The sequence below is a fragment of the Muntiacus reevesi genome, chromosome 21 (genome assembly GCF_963930625.1).
Source record: "Muntiacus reevesi chromosome 21, mMunRee1.1, whole genome shotgun sequence".
Lineage (NCBI taxonomy): Eukaryota > Metazoa > Chordata > Mammalia > Artiodactyla > Cervidae > Muntiacus > Muntiacus reevesi.
Window position 1 is genome coordinate 1,772,817 of NC_089269.1, and position 17,898 is coordinate 1,790,714.

At 36.7% G+C, this 17,898-nt stretch overlaps 1 non-coding gene across 1 annotated transcript; it reads right to left on the minus strand.

The window, feature by feature from the left end:
* Positions 1 to 6,911: 6,911 nt before the first annotated feature.
* LOC136152569 (U6 spliceosomal RNA) lies at positions 6,912 to 7,014 on the minus strand. Its single transcript, XR_010660245.1, has one exon. It is a non-coding gene; the product is annotated as a U6 spliceosomal RNA (small nuclear RNA).
* Positions 7,015 to 17,898: the final 10,884 nt, after the last annotated feature.

The window sequence follows — 17,898 nt, forward strand, 5'->3', positions numbered from 1 at the left end:
CTTTGTCTATAAGTATGAGATACATAATGAAAACAAAATGCTATATAAACAATACACATGTATGATGATTTCTGATGCAAGATAAACCTGCAGTTAATGTTCTCTATTTTGTCTTGAGTCTCCCAGTCACATAGTAATAAACTGTCTGTGTTAGTAACTAGAAGAACTAGCTATAGAAAACATAGACAATAGTGGTCTTGTGCCCACACCATGTAAAAATAGTGGAGTGAGAAGAAAAGTATGTGAGAAAAAAACAGTATGAAAAAGTGTTCTCAGAAGGATAAGCTTACTGGAGTCCTTCATATGAAATTCCACTGGGAAGCATGTTAAGTTCTATGAATGATTAACATGTATTTACTTAATCTCACAATATATGAATATTTTTACTTTAAAGTTAATGTAATTAGCAATATTAAGTAATTTATAGCATACCATCTATGATCTTTAAAAATTTTTTTTGCAATAACCTTGCCAAGTAGGTTTAGCATTTCCATTTTCTGTTTGAAAGAACCAAGTCTCAGAAAGATCTTTGCATAAGATGGTACAGCCTTCATCAGTTTCAGCTGGCTCAGACTTTCTTGCCACTATACTATACTGATTGGGGTCAAAATTTAATTCTGACTTACAACATTATTCTTAGAAAATTTAGTAAACAGGAAAATTTTTAGTATAGCATTTTTAATGTTCCATATTTCATTTAAAGTGACATATTTCACTTAAGGTTTCATAAATTTCATTCAACTCCTTGCCAGCAAATGTTAATTCAGAATAAATGACTTTATAAATGACTTTTTCTGTTATTGTTTCTACTAATTCAGAGTGATGAATGGTTGGAGGGTCTTTATGTCTAACGTTTGATCCATTTACATCAGGTTTTTATGCTCTGTATTCAGTGGGCTAGCCATGCTTTCAGAATAAAGACCATAGATTATGTATGCATGTGTGCTTAATATTGGCAGGAACACCTTGGAAGAAGTGGGGAAGAAGTCGAGGTGATGTTAAAAAGAAGTCATGAACAATTTTCTTTCTGGGTTAGAAGATGTAGGTAAGTACTTTTTAAGGGAGTTAATAATGAAGTCCAGTCACTGGTAATGAGAAAACCCTAAAATGATAAACTTGCAATAAGTCCAAGTTTTAAGCCTAAACTGAGAGTAAATAAAAATACACCAACAGAATCCAGCTTCTTAGAAGCACCAGAAGTCTTATTAGCCCAGGTAAAGGTATTTTTCTACCTTCTTTTTATAACACTTCTGAGATAACTAGGGGCGGTATTCTTGTCAAAAATACTCAAGAAAAATGGAAATGAAATTTGTTGTATCATTCCTGAAAATTAAATGTCTTTTATTTTCTGGTGGTAAGAATGGTGCAGATTTTAGGATATCTAATATGGTGTACTTTTCAAAAACCCTTGGCAGAAATTTATGAGAAACAGAGAGAAAATAAATAGCAACTCAGGCTGTTTGTGGCAAAGGCCTCTCAACCGTAGGGATTATACAACACTACAATTCTACATGCACCTCTTAGGTCCCTAAGCACGCAGCAATTTCCTGTCTCCTTTCCCCATGCTCATCTATGTTAGTGAGATACCCCTGATATAGAAAATTTCACTCAATCCATACAATTCAATTAAACTAATATTAGTTGGGTTTTCATGCTTACATTTGAAGCTTCTTGTAAAGAAAAAATAAAAAAAATAGAAATAATCCAAATTAAGATGGGAAAATAAAGCTTACAACAAACAAAATTACAGATTTTAACCTCTGTGAAAGTATAGGCTGATTTAAAAGATGGTGACTTGTACTTGGTGGGTTATTTTTCATTGCTTATCATTAGCCTCCAAACTAAAAAACAGCAGTAATTTAAAGAGGCTTTTTTCTTTTACCTCGGCATGCAACATGGTTATGACTTCAAACCAAAGAATATATTTGTTTTGGCTCAAGTGTACTTAATTAGATAATAGGAATCATAGGCATTTTTGTGACTAAATAGGAAAACTGAAAAATCTATTGCATATGAAGTTTCACTGGCAGAGGAATCATTTGAAATAGGTTAACTCCAGTTTAGAATCAATCAACAAAAGACATTAAATTGTTATCATTTGATTAGGTAGCTCGGATGGTAAAGAATCTGCCTGCAACGTCAGAGACCTGGGTTCGATCCTGGGTCGGGAAGATCCCCTGGAGAAGGGCATGGCAGCCCACTCCAGGATTCTTGCCTGGAGAATCCCATGGATGGAGGAGTCTGACAGGCTACAGTCTATGGGGTCACAAAGAGTCGGGCATGTCTAAGCGACTAACCCACACGTGATTAAATCTTCTGACTGGGATATTTCCAAGTCTGTTTGGCCACTCACCTTGATTTTTAAACTGTGGGAGGTCCAGGTGTAGCTTAACAATAAGCAGACAAAAAAGACAATCCTCGTACCTAGATAAATACTTACTGTGATGTAAGAGTTCTGCTTCCATGACTCACCCAGAGAGCCTTGACTACTGTTATCAAACAAGTTCAATAGCCCAGACATCAGAACTTACTTCTATACCTTTACAGTTTAACTCAAATCTTGTAAATAAGACAAGATTTATTGAAAATTACTGGAAAGAAAACTAGTTTCATGTTGTAAAACAGCACACATACGTGCAGCTCTAACTCAATCATCGAATTCAGTCATGTGTGCACACAGATTTTGATATAAGCATATAACCCTGATTATTTTTTCTTTCATTAAATATCTATTGGGCATCTATTATATACCAAGTATTATTCTGAGAACTAGAGATTCAATAAACTAGATGGGCAAATATCTTGCTCTGTCAAACTTACATTTTATAAAACTGATCATAAACAAGCATATTAAGTAGATGTACAGTATGTTAGATGGTAAATGTATATAATGATAGTGACATTTACATCTACTGGTAAAGGAAATAGGCATTTTCACTCTGGGATGTATGTATCACCATCACTGGTTTTGGTCAGGGCTGGGAAGATTAATACTGACAGTTGGTTGCCGCAGCAACTATTAAACTTCCTGTGTTGGGGCTATGCTACACACCTGGATGGGACCTTTCAGAATAACTGGGTAACTGGCATAATTACATTTACTAAATCAGCACAGTTAAAGCTGAATTGTGCAGAATCATTGTGATTAAGACCAAAAATTTTAGACTCAAGGTTCAAACACTGCCTTTGTAATTTTATACCTATAAGATTTTGTCCAGTTATCTCTTCTCTCTATGTCTTTGTTCCCTCATCTATAAAATTGGACTTACAAATTCTCCCTCAGAGAAGTGTGGTGATGATTTAATAAAAATGCAGATAAAATATTTAGCATCATGATAGATACATAAATCCTATTTGATGAAGAGCAGATATCATCATTTTGTGTTTAAACACTCAAGAAATGTCAGAAATGGAAACCATTTGGGAGATGACTTAATTGGATTTAATAATTTATAGGGGGAGGAAACTGGGGCCCAGATTAGTAAAATAAATTGTCCAAGACCACAAGGTTAATCTTGGAGGTAGACATTGGTAGAGGTAATTAGTTTCTACCAATTATCAAATCCCAGAACAATGTGGCTATATTTGGATATATTGCTGTTTGCTGTTTAGTTGCTAGGGCATGTCCAACAACTCTTTTGTGACCCCATGGACTGTAGCTCCTCTGTCCATGGGATTTCCCAAGCCAGAATACTGGAGTGAATTGCCATTTCCTTCTCCAGAGCATTTCCCGACCCAGGGAGCGAACCCACTTCTCTGCTTGGCAGGTGGGTATGCTACCACTGAACCTCCAGGGAAGCTACTTGGCTCTATCCACGTGCCATATACACGTTCTACCTCCTTCCCTATATTTAAGGAAAAGGGCAAAGGTAGTCACGGTTTCAGTGCACATACTTTCAAGAGCTCAACATCCAGTTTCTGAGTGTTATTCCAAACATAATTTCTACTCCTTAAGTTAATTACTGCCAAGTTATGGACTGAGACTTATTTTGTGGTCATCTCAACTGCTGAAGAGATTTTCTGTGCTATGATTTGATTAAAATGAGAGTAGAAGCATGACTTTAATATCTGAAGTCATAAATATACTATATTTTTAAAATAAATTACTTTCAGAAATGTGAAGTGTTGATTTAATATATTTACTGTAATGACATAGTAAATTAAAGCAATAATTCCTATATCCATCAAACACAATGACTTAACAGAAAAATGCCAACTCCAATGGTCATAGAACTCTCCAATATTTTCTAGTCAAAGGAATCAATGTCAGAGTGAGGTGAATGATGGGGAAAAGATGCAAAGGGAATACAGAAGAGAAGCAAATAAAATAAAAAAGTGGAAAAGCAAAACGTCTGCTTTGCTCCAGGATCCTTAGGTTTTCTGGTCCTACAGACAGCATTGCTGTCCAGCTCACTAAAAGAACGATGCGCTGTGAATGCTGTGACTTTTTCCCCCTGTTGATTCCAAACGAGGGCATTTGGGGGTTTTCTTTCCTGACTGTTGATTTCTTGAATGAGTTAAGACTTACAGTAACAAAGTTGAGTAGAAATAGTGACAGCAGGCATTTTTTTCTTTTTCTCATCTAGTGATCATGGCTCTTAAATCTTCACTATTAAATTTTATGTTTTCTACAGTTTTTTGTTTTTTTTTTCCTTAGGACAACAGGAACTATCACATTGGTCTGGAAGCCAGACGTCCAAAACCAAGGTGTGGCAAGGCCACATGTCCTCCAAAGAGCTGGGGACGCTTCTGCTTCTTACTTCTTCCTGCTCCTGGTGACCCCAGGCCTTCCTTGGCTTGTGACAGCACGCAGCCAATCTCTGCCTCCTTGGCAACACTGCCTCTCCCTTTTCTCTCTAGCAAATGTCCCTTGTATACCTCCTGTAAGGACATATATCATTGGATTTGGCATCCACTGGATAATTCAGGATAATCTTTTCATTTCAAATCCTTAATTATGTCTGAGAAGGCCATTATAAAAATGGTGTCACACACAGTCACTGGTTCCAGGAATTAAGATGTAGACACATTTCTAGAATGTTCAGTTTTGTTTCTGTTATTTTTTTTTAAATGTCCTTTTGTGTTCAGTCCAGTGAGGTTTAATGAACGTAACTGAACACAAAAGGACATTAAAAAAAAATGACATAAACAAAACTGAACACTCTAGCAATGCGTCTAGCTTTTGCACTAGCAAAAGCACTGTAAACATCAGGGTCAGAGTCAGATGGATCTGGGTCTGAATCACAGCTTCAGCATCTTGCAGCTGTGTGACTTCAGGCAACTAATTTCAACTCTGAATCTCAGATGCCTCATCTATAAAATGCACACATTAATTTCTATCTCATAGGATTGCTATAAAAATTAAATGAGATGATATTAAGTTCTTATCTAGAAAACAAAGTGATCAATAAAACATGTATAGCAGTATTGCAGTGCTTAAACTCGGTGATATTGATAATTGAATTTGTGCTGAAGTATTCAATATAGCTTTTTCAATAATCTGAACATATGCTACCAATATGACATAATTATTTGCATCTTCCCACACTTATCTTTTTAAATTTTATGTATATTTTTATTGTGCTAAAATACACATAATGTAAAATTTACCAATTCAGCCATTTTTTTTTTTTTTTAATATTATTTTATTAGTTGGAGGCCAATCACTTTACAACATTTCAGTGGGTTTTGTCATACACTGACATGAATCAGCCATAGAGTTACACGTATTCCCCATCCCGATCCCCCCTCCCACCTCCCTCCCCACCCGACTCCTCAGGGTCCTCCCAGTGCACCAGGCCCGAGCACCTGACTCATGTATCCCACCTGGGCTGGTGGTCTGTTTCACCATAGATAATATACATGCTGTTCTTTCAAAACATCCCACCCTCACGTTCTCCCCCAGAGTTCAAAAGTCTGTTCTGTATTTCTGTGTCTCTTTTTCTGTTTTGCATATAGGGTTATCGCCACCATCTATCTAAATTCCATATATATGTGTTAGTATGCTGTAATGTTCTTTATCTTTCTGGCTCACCTCACTCTGTATAATGGGCTCCAGTTTCATCCATCTCATTAGAACTGATTCAAATGAATTCTTTTTAACGGCTGAGTAATATTCCATGGTGTATATGTACCACAGCTTCCTTATCCATTCATCTGCTGATGGGCATCTAGGTTGCTTCCATGTCCTGGCTATTATAAACAGTGCCAATTCAGCCATTTTTAAGCATACAGTTATACAACCCCATAGGCTTTTGATAGTTATTCTCTATTCCCTTCTATTCTGACTTTGCTACATTTTTTTAAAATTAAGAATTTATTATCAAATGACTTTTCTTCATCTACTGAGACAGTTATCCAATTGTTCTTTTATGTTCTGTTAAATAACATATTTTAATTGTATTTTTAAGTTGGAATGGCCATGCATTTGTAGGATAACTTGATATCTTCATAGGAAAGTTTATCCAGCATAGAAATATAAGAATTGCCTAATAAGGAAAAAAATTAGACCAAAAATGTAGATTATAAAAAGGAGTAAATTTTAATGACATATATAACAAGAAGAAAGGATATAAGCTACATCTCTGAGTCATTTGGCAAATCCTTGTGTTAGCACACTGTTCTGTTAAACTTCAATAAAGAGTGTCAGTCAGTGAGTATCATTTTTTACAGGTTTTTTTCCCCCTTTTCCATTAGCTTTTACTAATAAAAGAATCACAATTAGGTCATAAATAAACAGGCAAGTTATTAATTACATGATTTGAGGTTTAGGATGAAAGCTTGTAAAATTTAGTTTGACATACAGCAAAGTTATACAACACGCTAAAATCAACTGTTTAGTATTTTTGCCTTGTGTGAACTGCCCGTAATGAAAAAGGAACAAACTTTTTAAGGATGGGAGATACAATAAAGAAGATATAAAACGCTTCACAAATTTGCATGTCATCCTTACGCAGGGGCCATGCTAATCTCCATATCATTCCAATTTTAGTATATGTGCTGCTGAAGTCTTACAAGTTTTACAGTTCTCAAAATAAAACCACTATAGTCACCTGGATTCATTATATAAATATTTCATTTTTAAGATACATTCTCAGACTTAATAAAAACATTACTTTGCTTACTGTTATCGTTATTACCCCTCAATACGCCTGTTCCACTCACAAGCCCGTGGTATTTGTATAGAAGCTGAGAAAGTGTCCAACTGTTGGTTTTTCTATAGTGGTTGACATCTGAGGTCTTGCTCATATCGCTAGTCTGTAAGTATGTACGAGATGCTACTGAGGTCTCATAGCAGGGGAAAGTCAGGTTCATTTATCTTATTGTATACAAAAGCAGAGCAAAATTTCTTTTAGTTAAAGTTTGCCTAAAAATGCACAACCATAATTTATTCCAAGGGAGACAGCCATTCAAGTATGAGTCTGACCTACTATTGCATTCTCAGCAGGAATAGACAAAATCTAGTCCTGGGGTCTTAGCAGGCCACTGGGTGCCGTGCAAAACAGACTCTCAATCATTATAAATTCATAGAAGATTTAAAATACTAATTGGAGCTTCCAAGAATATTTGAGGAAGAAAAATAAACCTCCTGGTGGGTGCAGACAAGGGCCAAATTTGTCCTCCTTTCCTTAAGGAAGGTTAAACTACTTCAGAACTATTTGACTTAATGAAAAATAATTTGGGACTGAGCAAGTAGTTGCCCGCAACTTATTTTTCAGTCAAAGCATATCCCCTTGAAACACTAGGGTTGAAATGGAAATGTTGATGGACTATTTAACAGTTAGGCCCTGGTGAGAGCAGTGAAAACAAATGTAATCCATTTTGTTAGCATGATGAAGTTATCATAATTAGGTAGTTGGTAAAGAAAGAAATCTATCAGGAGATTAAATTCCCTTCTCTTGAATGAAATCTGATGGTCGAATAAATGGGTATCATGGGGTTCCGTCATTGTGTACATTAAAAGAACCCAGCCAGATAAGTCGCTGCTATAATTCTGGCCAGATATTTGTAACAAGCAGATTTTAAAAAAAAAATCCATTCCTGGCAACTCTTTCAACTTGCTGCATTATGCAGTCCTTACTCAGAAATATTTCCCATTTAAATTAGATCTAGGGCGCAAGCTGATATGTTGTTTTTCTATTGCAAGCTAATTTTAACTCTTTGCTGCCTTTTCAAGAATACCCAAATCCTAATGGGGACCTATGTTAAAGGAGATAAGACACCCCTAGAAAGAAGTGAGCAGTCGTGAGCCAATTTATTTGGATTCTGAATTTCCAAATTGATGGATTACATTCTCAAAGCTGCTATAGTCAAGGAGATTGCAGCAACCAAAACATATTCCTTCTTTCATTGCAGCACAACCCAACCAAAAAAGCTTCCAAAGTAAATGAAGAGTTATTAATACTGTGCTAAATTCAAACTCAGCCAAAATATAGGATTACTTTTAAAATGTGAGATTGATAGGCCATTAGAATTCATGTTTTTCAGTAATCTTCTATTAATATATATACTTTCTATCATTAAAAGAATGAGGATTAAAATATTTTATTTATAATATAATTATCCCACCTTTCTAAGAACAAAGAATATGACCATTTAGAGAGATAATAAAGATTAATCTTTATTTAATTTTGACATAAAATATAATTTATAGATAAGATTATATAAAATGAAACAACATTTATGTTATGCTCAGTTCTTTTTACTTAATAATGCATGGGAAAATTCTGTCATCCATTGCTATTTTGATCTCCATGAAAACAACTGATCCAATATTCTAGATAATATAACTACTCCAATGAGCAAACCTACAGCTTAATAATGTTCTTCAGTAGTCTATATTTACTCAATTTTTATGCTCAGTTATGTCCAACTCTCTGTGACCCCTGGGTTGTAGCCTGCTAGGGTCCTATGTCCATGGAATTTTCCAGGCAAGAATACTGGAATGGGCTGCCATTTCTTGCTACAGGGGATCTTCCCAACCCAGTGATCAAGCCTGAGTCTCTTTGGTCTCCTGTATTGGCAGGCAGTTTATTTACTAGTGCGCCACCTGGGAAATTCAATACTTATTATTAAATCTGTAGGGCTTTTCTTCTCACATTATTTATATTGCAATGATAATAATTGTAGCAAATCTTTCTGCACATTCATAGTCATTTTTTGTGCTATTCCTAGCAATATGATTGTTGTGTTGGTGAGTACATATTGGAGGATTTTGATATGCAATCCAAATTCCCTGGTGGCAACTAATTGCTGTTCACGACTTAATTTGAATAATGTGGCCGAGACGGTCAGTAGTCCTACAGAATCCATTTGCCTCAATGTTTTCTTTAGTAATAGAACCTTCCCCATTGAATTATAGCTTGGTTTTGGCTCCCCAAGTAGGTAATTTCAGCAGTGGCCACAGGACTGGAAAAAGTAAGTTTCCATTCCAATCCCAAAGAAAGGCAATGCCAAAGAATATTCAAACTACCATAGAATTTCTCTCAATTTACACACTAGCAATGTAATGTTCCAAGCAAGGCTTCAGCAATATGTGAACCGTGAACTTCCAGATGTTCAAGCTGGTTTTAGAAAAGGCAGAGGAACCAGAGATCAAATTGCACACATCCGCTGGATCATCAAAAAAGCAAAAGAGTTCCAGAAAAACATCGATTTCTGCTTTATTGACTATGCCAAAGTCTTCGTGTGGATCACAATAAACTGTGGAAAATTCTGAAAGAGATGGGAATACCAGTCACCTGACCTGCCTCTTGAGAAACTTGTATGAAGGTCACAAAGCAACAGTTAGAACTGGACATGGAACAACAGACTGGTTCCAAATAGGAAAAGGAGTACATCAAGGCTGTATATTGTCACCCTGCTTATTTAACTTATATGCAGAGTACATCATGAGAAACGTTGGGCTGGATGAAGCACAAGCTGGAATCAAGCTTGCTGAGAGAAATATCAATAACCTCAGATATGCAGATGACACCACCCTTATGGCAGAAAGTGAAGAACTAAAAAGCCTCTTGATGAACATGAAAGAGGAGAGTGACAAAGTTGGCTTAAAGCTCAACATTCAGAAAACTGAGATCATGGCATTCGGTCTCATCACTTCATGGCAAATAGATGGAGAAACAGTGGAAACAGTGACTGACTTTATTTTTCTGGGCTCCAAAATCACTGCAGATGGTGACTGCAGCCATGAAATTAAAAGATGTTTGCTGCTTGGAAGAAAAGCTTTGACAAACCTAGAAAGAATATTAAAAAGCAGAGACATCACTTCGCTGACAAATGTCCATATAATCAAAACTGTGGTTTTTCCAGTAGTCATGTACAGATGTGGGAGTTGGACCATAAAAAAGGTGAGTGCCAAAGAATGGATGCCTTCAAATTGTGGTGCTGGTGAAGACTTGAGAGTCCTGTGGACTGTAAGGAGATCAAACCAGTCAATCCTAAAGGTAATCTACCTTGAATATTCATTGGAAGAACTGATGTGAAGCTGAAGCTTCACTGCTTGGGCCACCTGATGACATAGTGGAAAAGCTGACTCACTGGAAAAGACCCTGATGCCTGGAAAGATTGAGGGCAGGAGGAGAAGGGGGCAACAGAGGATGAGATGGTTGGATGGCATCACCAACTAAATGGACATGAATGTGAGCAAACTCTGGGTATAGTGAAGGACAGGGAAGCCTGGTGAACTACAGTCTACACGGTTGCAAAGAGTTGGACACAACCGAGTGACTGAACAACAACATTCAGATAGAAACTCTAGTCTCATCCTTAGAATTAGGTTGATCATATGACTTAAATCTGAAAGTGACATTACACCAAGTGATGTATGCAACTGCTGAGCCATGTCCAAAGGGAAGCTCCTTGTCCTCCACTCCCACTTCTCCTCCTGTGAGGGCGCAGCTTAGTTACAGGGCGCCACCATGGACCAAGAAGGTTTGGTAGTGAAGGAACAACAGAGGCAATGTACCCCTCGTCTCAGAGCCAGGTCATGGAACAGAATAGCCCTGCGTCTCAGACATGTATGAGAGTGAAATAAACATTCTGTCTTGGTGTAGATCACTGTTAAATCAGCCCAACTAGCACCCTAAATAATATGACTACTCCACTGGACAAACCTAAAATTTTTGGAGATTTGAAGCAGAATGGAAATGAGAAGGGGAACATAATGATCCATCTGTGAAAGCTGCTTATTTTCCTGAAACCACATATTTGTGCCATTAGCTTTATAGTTGTCCTCCAGCAGGAAACACTTCGTGCCTGTGGTTATAAGTGATGCAGTGGTTGCTGAAGCCCAACATTTCAAAAATGAGGATTTATGGGAAATCTGCCCTGTGCCTGAGGTTGCAGGAGGTTGCTATTCTACTTTCAGAGTTTCTCTCCTAATATCTCAGTTATGAAGTCTTTTGTTTGATAAAGTTTTGGAATCTAAAGTTGAATTATTTTGGTTGCATGTTATTTAGATCATTCCATATTTCCACTTCTGGATCATACCAATGAGACCATCTGTAAAATACATGAAATAAGAAATGTCACTCATCTATCTCCCGTTGTCAAGAAGTCCTCCACCTTGGTTTCAGCTTCCTTGTCCAAAACAGCCCTGAAAGAAAGTTTTGATACTGTGACCGATTTAACAAAATACAAACATCTTAATGGGCTTCAGTTAAAATATCCAGGTGATGTGCAATAATTGATCAATTTTAGAAGATGTTGACCAAGGAGAAACAGCAATTTAAAAACTTAGTGAAAGAAAGACAGAACACTGGTATTTCTAGTGGAAGTCACTATGGTTTCAAGGAAAAGTTACCCAACCTCAAGGAAAACAAGTAGCCTGAATTTAGGACAAATATTTGGAAGCATTTAAAATGAATCTATTGGAAACAATAACAGCATGAAGAGGGATAGTTAGTTGAAAATTTTGTAAAATTACTATTAGACTCATTTTTTTAAAGACATATTTCTAGTACTTATGTATCAATGTGACAAATTGATTGTGAAAATGGCCACAGCAATTGCTCTCATCTCTATTCTGTGCTTGTGTTCAAGGTGACTTTGCAATTCCTCCCATGAAGAAGTGGAGACTATTTCCCTTCCCTTTAATAGAGGCTGGCCATGTAACTCGCTTTGACCAACATTTGATAGAGTAATATAAGAGGTGTCCAGCCTGTGTTCTTGTTCCCTTAGACGTCAGATGCTGTAGAGGAATGCCTGAGGGAGGCTGCTGGAACTGCGGCACATCCCGACCAACAGCTCCAGCCAGTCGCCAGTGAGGTGAGCGAAGCCCTCCAGGACCAACCAGCTGACCTGTCAACTGACCACACAGCATGGCTGAGTCCAGCTGGAACCACGCGGAAGAGATGGACTATGCCAGCTGAGCCCCGCCCGTGTCCCCAATGCCCAGTATCGTGAGCAAATAAATGGGGTTGTTTTAAAGCACCAAGTTTTGGGGCAGTAAAATATTCAGAAACAAGTACTGGGTCTCCTGCATTGCAGGTGGATTCTTTACCTGCTGAACCATCAAGGGGCCCCAAATAATTAATGATTGTGCGTGTGGGCTCAGCCGTTGTCTGACTGTGACCACACGGACTGTAGCCTGCCAGCCTCCTCTGTCCGTGAGATTTCCTAGGCATGGATACTGGAGTGGGATGCCATTTCCAGGGGATCTTCCCAACCCAGGGATCGAACCCGCATCTCTTATGTCTCCTGCATTGGCAGGTGGGTTCTTTACCGCTGTGCTACCTGGGAAGCCTCTAAATAATTAACACAGGTGACAAATTTTAAAATTAATTTGTAATTCTTCTTAAGCCTCTTACCAAACAAATTAGTTAACGGTATGAATTTACTTGAATGGAGACGTTTTACTGTTGCTTAGAGAAAAAGATCCTTGCTGTATATTATCACCACCAATAAATACACTGTTACGGCAGAGATAGGCTAGTTCCTCGCAGCATAAATTGGGAAGGTTTGACTTCAGTTTGTGATAGATCTTTGCATGAATGACACTGTGTACAAGGCAGAGTTATTGGTCACCTCTTAATAAATGGCTGCAAATATACATCAATGATGGGAAAATTATTCTATAGATGAAGTCTGGTGCACATATTTTAAAAAAATGTAGTTCAGTTTATCTGAGGATAACTGAAACTTGCTTTGATTTACTGACTAATTAAACTTTTTGTTCAATGTAGCATAGTCATCCTTTGGGCCTGAAATTGTTTTGGTTTCACATTTAGACTCATTGATATTTTTACACGATGATTTATGACTTACGAGGAAAGTCGTTTGTAATATCAAAGCCTAAATTAGAGTAAATTTGGCAGCTTTCCAATTTGAAACTTTCTATATACAATGAAAAAGTCTTTAAGGCTGGAAAATCATTAAACAAAAATAGCATCTGGTGGTCCACACTGTATCTGTAAGATTGAGTGAGTGAGTGAGTGAGTGAAAGTCGCTCAGTCGTGTCTGACTCTGCAGCCCCATGGACTACACAGGCCATGGAATTCTCTAGACCAGAATACTGGAGTGGGTAGCCAGTCCCTTCTCCAGGGGATCAAAGCCAGGCCTCCCACATTGCAGGCTGATTCTTTACCAGCTGAGCCACAAGGGAAGCCCCGTCTGTAAGATTAGTGGGAAAAATTTCTCCCTATAGAAGGAATCTATCAGACAACCCTATTTATAGAAACAAAAATAACTCATCCATGTTCTTCGTGCTATAGCTCCTTAAAAATGATATCGCAGTCTTTAGTCCATACGCTCTCTGCATATATTCCAGAGAGCTAAAAAAGGTAACATGTCAGGTGACCTTGCATGGCTGAAAAGGTTCAGAAATGCTTCTTTGGAAAAATAATTGTTTCATTTGTATTTACACATATGCTCTTGTTGGCAAAAGAAAGTAATGTGAAAAAATGCTCATTACTTTCTAGCTGATTTTGTTTAAATATAGTTATCTGTAAAGTGAATGTCTATAGTCCTGTTTCCCATTTATTTTCAAATTATGCAGACTAGATTCTATTGAAGCCATGCTTTAAATCATTCATCAAAAATAACTTTGAGATCCAAGTGGCTAATCATGCTATCTCTATTTTATATTAATTTCCTACTTATTCTTTTGTGACATTCTTTTTTCTAATTTTTGAATTAACTTTAGACTTATAGAAATATATTACAAATATTTCTTATGTGATCTTCCCTAGATTTTCTATATTCTTAGTATTTCACCTACACTTTTATCCATCTCTGTTTAAATATGATGAACATAGACAGATAGATAAATAGGATAATTTACTTAGCCAGTTCAAAGTCAGTTGCAGCTATAATATGTCCTTTCCCCATAAATACTTCAATGTTCATTTTCTAAAAACATGACACTTCTTTTCATAATTGCAATAGTTAATTAAGTTAGGGATGGCTCTTTTTTGGTTTATTCTAAAATCATTTTTTTTAAGTAGTATATCACTTCTTCAAGGAGTACTTGTCTGTTTCTCATCTTAAATTCAGAGTTCATACAAACAAAATTCAGAGTTCATCAAAGCATAAACTACTCCATTTGAAGCAATTTACTTTAGCATTTTAAAGATTAACTTGCAGCTTCATCAAAAAATTAAATTATAAATTGAATGATAAATTAATTACTTTATTTACAAAATCAATTAATTATAATGGCATACATTTTTTTGAAGCCTTGTTGCATTTGAGGTACCTTGTATTTTACATAGCTTTATTATTTAATCAGAATAGGAATATATAACCAGTACTTGTCATTTTTAAGTACTATGTTAAACACATTACAAGGATACAAATCAAATAAAATGGCAAATACTTATGAACCTTTTCTTCTATTTCAGAATTCAGAAGGAAATGCTTTACATATAATGCTTATTCAATCTTTTTAACATTATGGTGAGAATACTGTTATCATTCCTATTTTACAGATGAGGAAGCTCAGACTACAGAGAAATTAAGACCTTAATGGTAATTATTAATATATCTATTTGAAGAAGGGGGAAACCTGAAACTGGAATAAGTTGTTACTTATCTGTATTAGTTTTCCAGGGCTACTGTGACAAATGGCCAAAAACTGGGCAACTTCAAATAGAATTTTATTCTCTCATAGTTCTGAAAGCTGGAGGTCTGAAGTCAGTGTCTGCAGACCCAAGCTGAAGACTCTAGGGGAAAATCTATTTAATGCCTTTCTCTTAAGTGGCTGACGTTGTTGCGAATCCTAGGCTTGAAGGCACATCACTCCAGTATCTGACCCTGTCTTCACATGGCATTGTTCTCTCTGCGTGTCTGACTCTGTGTCTCTTTTTAAAAGAAATCAGTCATATCGCATTGCGTGTGTGCTGAGTCACTTCAGTTGTGTCTGACTCTCTGCAACCCCATGAACCCACCAGGCTCCTCTTTCCATGGCATTCTCCAGGCAAGAATGCTGGAGTGGGTTGCCATGCCCTCCTCCAGGCGGTCTTCTTGACCCAGGGGTAAAACTGCAATCTCTGAAGTCTCCTGCATTGGCAGGGGGTTTCTTACCACTAGCTGCCACCTGTGAAGCCCATATTGCATTAGGAATCACCCTAATAATTCCATCTTAATGATGTCTTCAGAGATCCTAATCCCTAAAAAGTTATGTCTGACTCTTTGCGACCTCATTGACTATATAGTCCATGGCATTCTCCAGGACAGAATACTGGAGTGGGTAGCCTTTCCCTTCTCCAGAGGGATCTCCCCAACCCAGGGATAGAACCTAAGTCTCCCACATTGCGGGTGGGTTCTTTACCAGTTGAGCCACAGGGGAAGTTCAAGAATAATGGAGAGGGTAGCCTATCTGTTCTCTAGCAGATTTCTTGACCCAGGAATCAAACCTGGGTCCCCTGCATTGCAGGCGGATTCTTTACCAACTGAGCTAGCAGGGAAGCCCATCCCCAAAAGAGGTCACATAGAAATGTACAAGAAGTTAGGACTTCAACATACATAGGACCTATATGTTGACCAACATTTTGACCTGCAACATTACCCCAGCATTCGAACACAGGCTTATCTGATTCCAAAGCCCACATTTTAAATCATTCTGGTCTATGCAGCATACAAGACTTGAGTCGCATTTAGTTCTACCAGTTAACTAAATTATTAATGACCATGACAATGATCAATTAAAATAATTTTTAATAATATATAATTTAGATATTACTTGAAAAATACACAGATAACTATTTTAAAAAGTGGATACTTGAATTTGATTCATTTGAATTATAATATTTTTAAAATTAAATAATACTTTAATACATAAAAAGTTCATTTATTTCTGTTGCTAACAATACAATATCCCATTCTTAAAGAAAATTCTATATCTAAACCAAAAAAAAATAAAATAAAATAAAATAAAAAAGAAAATTCTATGTCTAAACCATTTTGCTTGCCTCTGCTTACTAAAATATTTTTATGTCCTTGAATAGAGTTGTGTCATTTATTTATATAGGGTCTGAACTTTCTTTTAAATTTTATTTTATTAAAAATTTTAGCTTTATTACTTTAAATTTAATATTTACTCACATCTTTTTACTATTTATATAGATGTAAAATTTGTTTCTTAATCTTTCAATATAGAATCTTACAACTAGTTATTATCATATGTAAAAAAATCTTCAGTATTTATTTTGTACTTTATCTAACTGTACTTACCTAGTAATTTTATCTAATAATTTTAAGCACAATTAAAATTGTGCTTAAATTGCTCTATAAGCTCAGCCATAAAGAATCTGCCTGCAATGCAGGAGACCCAGATTCAGTCCTTGGGTTGGGAAGATCTTCTGGAGAATGAAATGTAAACCCACTCCAGTATTCTTGCCTGGGAAACCCCATGGACACAGGAGCCTGGAGGGCTACAGTCCATGGAGTCACAAAAGAGTTGGACACGACTTAGTGACTAAACAACAAAAACACAAAAATATTAACACTATTGACAATTAATTTCTCTAATTTGGGGCATTACATTTATTTTTATGGGTTCTTAAATATCTGTACTATACGGAAGAGCTTTAATCTTAACTGAACAATTAAATCTACAGTATTTATCTTATTCCAGCTTAATCACATACACTGTAGACATTCATGTACATAGCAGGAGCTTCACAGCTTGCTCCCACTATGTTTTCTTCCAGCATAATACATCCTACATACTAAGGACAGAATAACCTTGGTAAAGCTCAGATGTGGTCAAATCGCTTCCTTGCTAAATGTCATTCTATGATTTACCATTGCTGTAAAAAATATTGCTTGTGAACTGTTTTGAACAAAGGAAAACCAACCAAAAAAAAATCGTATCAAATAATGTTTAGAAGTAAGATGATGGCAAGAAGACTGTTTTGAGTAATATGAAAACGGAGTAAAAATGACTCAAGAACCATGAATTCAAGGCATTAACTCAAATATGAAAAATTAATCAATTTTACTAATGTTATCTTTATTTTGGCATAAGTTTTGCATCTATTTTAACAACTGAAATTAGTCTTTAATTTCCTTTTCTTGTCCTGGGCCAATTTTCCTTTTAAAATTTGTATTAGCTTCAGCTCAGGTCAGGTGCTCAGTTGTGTCCGACTCTTTGTGACCCCATGAATTGCAGCATGCCAGGCCTCCCTGTCCACCACAAACTCCCAGAGTTTACCAAAACTCATGTCTATCGAGTCGGTGATGATATCTAGCCATCTCATCCTCTGTCGTCCCCTTCTCCTCCTGCCCCCAATCCCTCCCAGCATCAGGGTCTTTTCCAATGAGTCAACTCTTCGCATGAAGTGGCCAAAGGATTGGAGTTTCAGCTTCAGCTTCAGTCCTTCCAATGAACACCCAGGACTGATCCCCTTTAGGGTAGACTGGTTGGATCTCATTGCAGTCCAAGGGACTCTCAAAAGT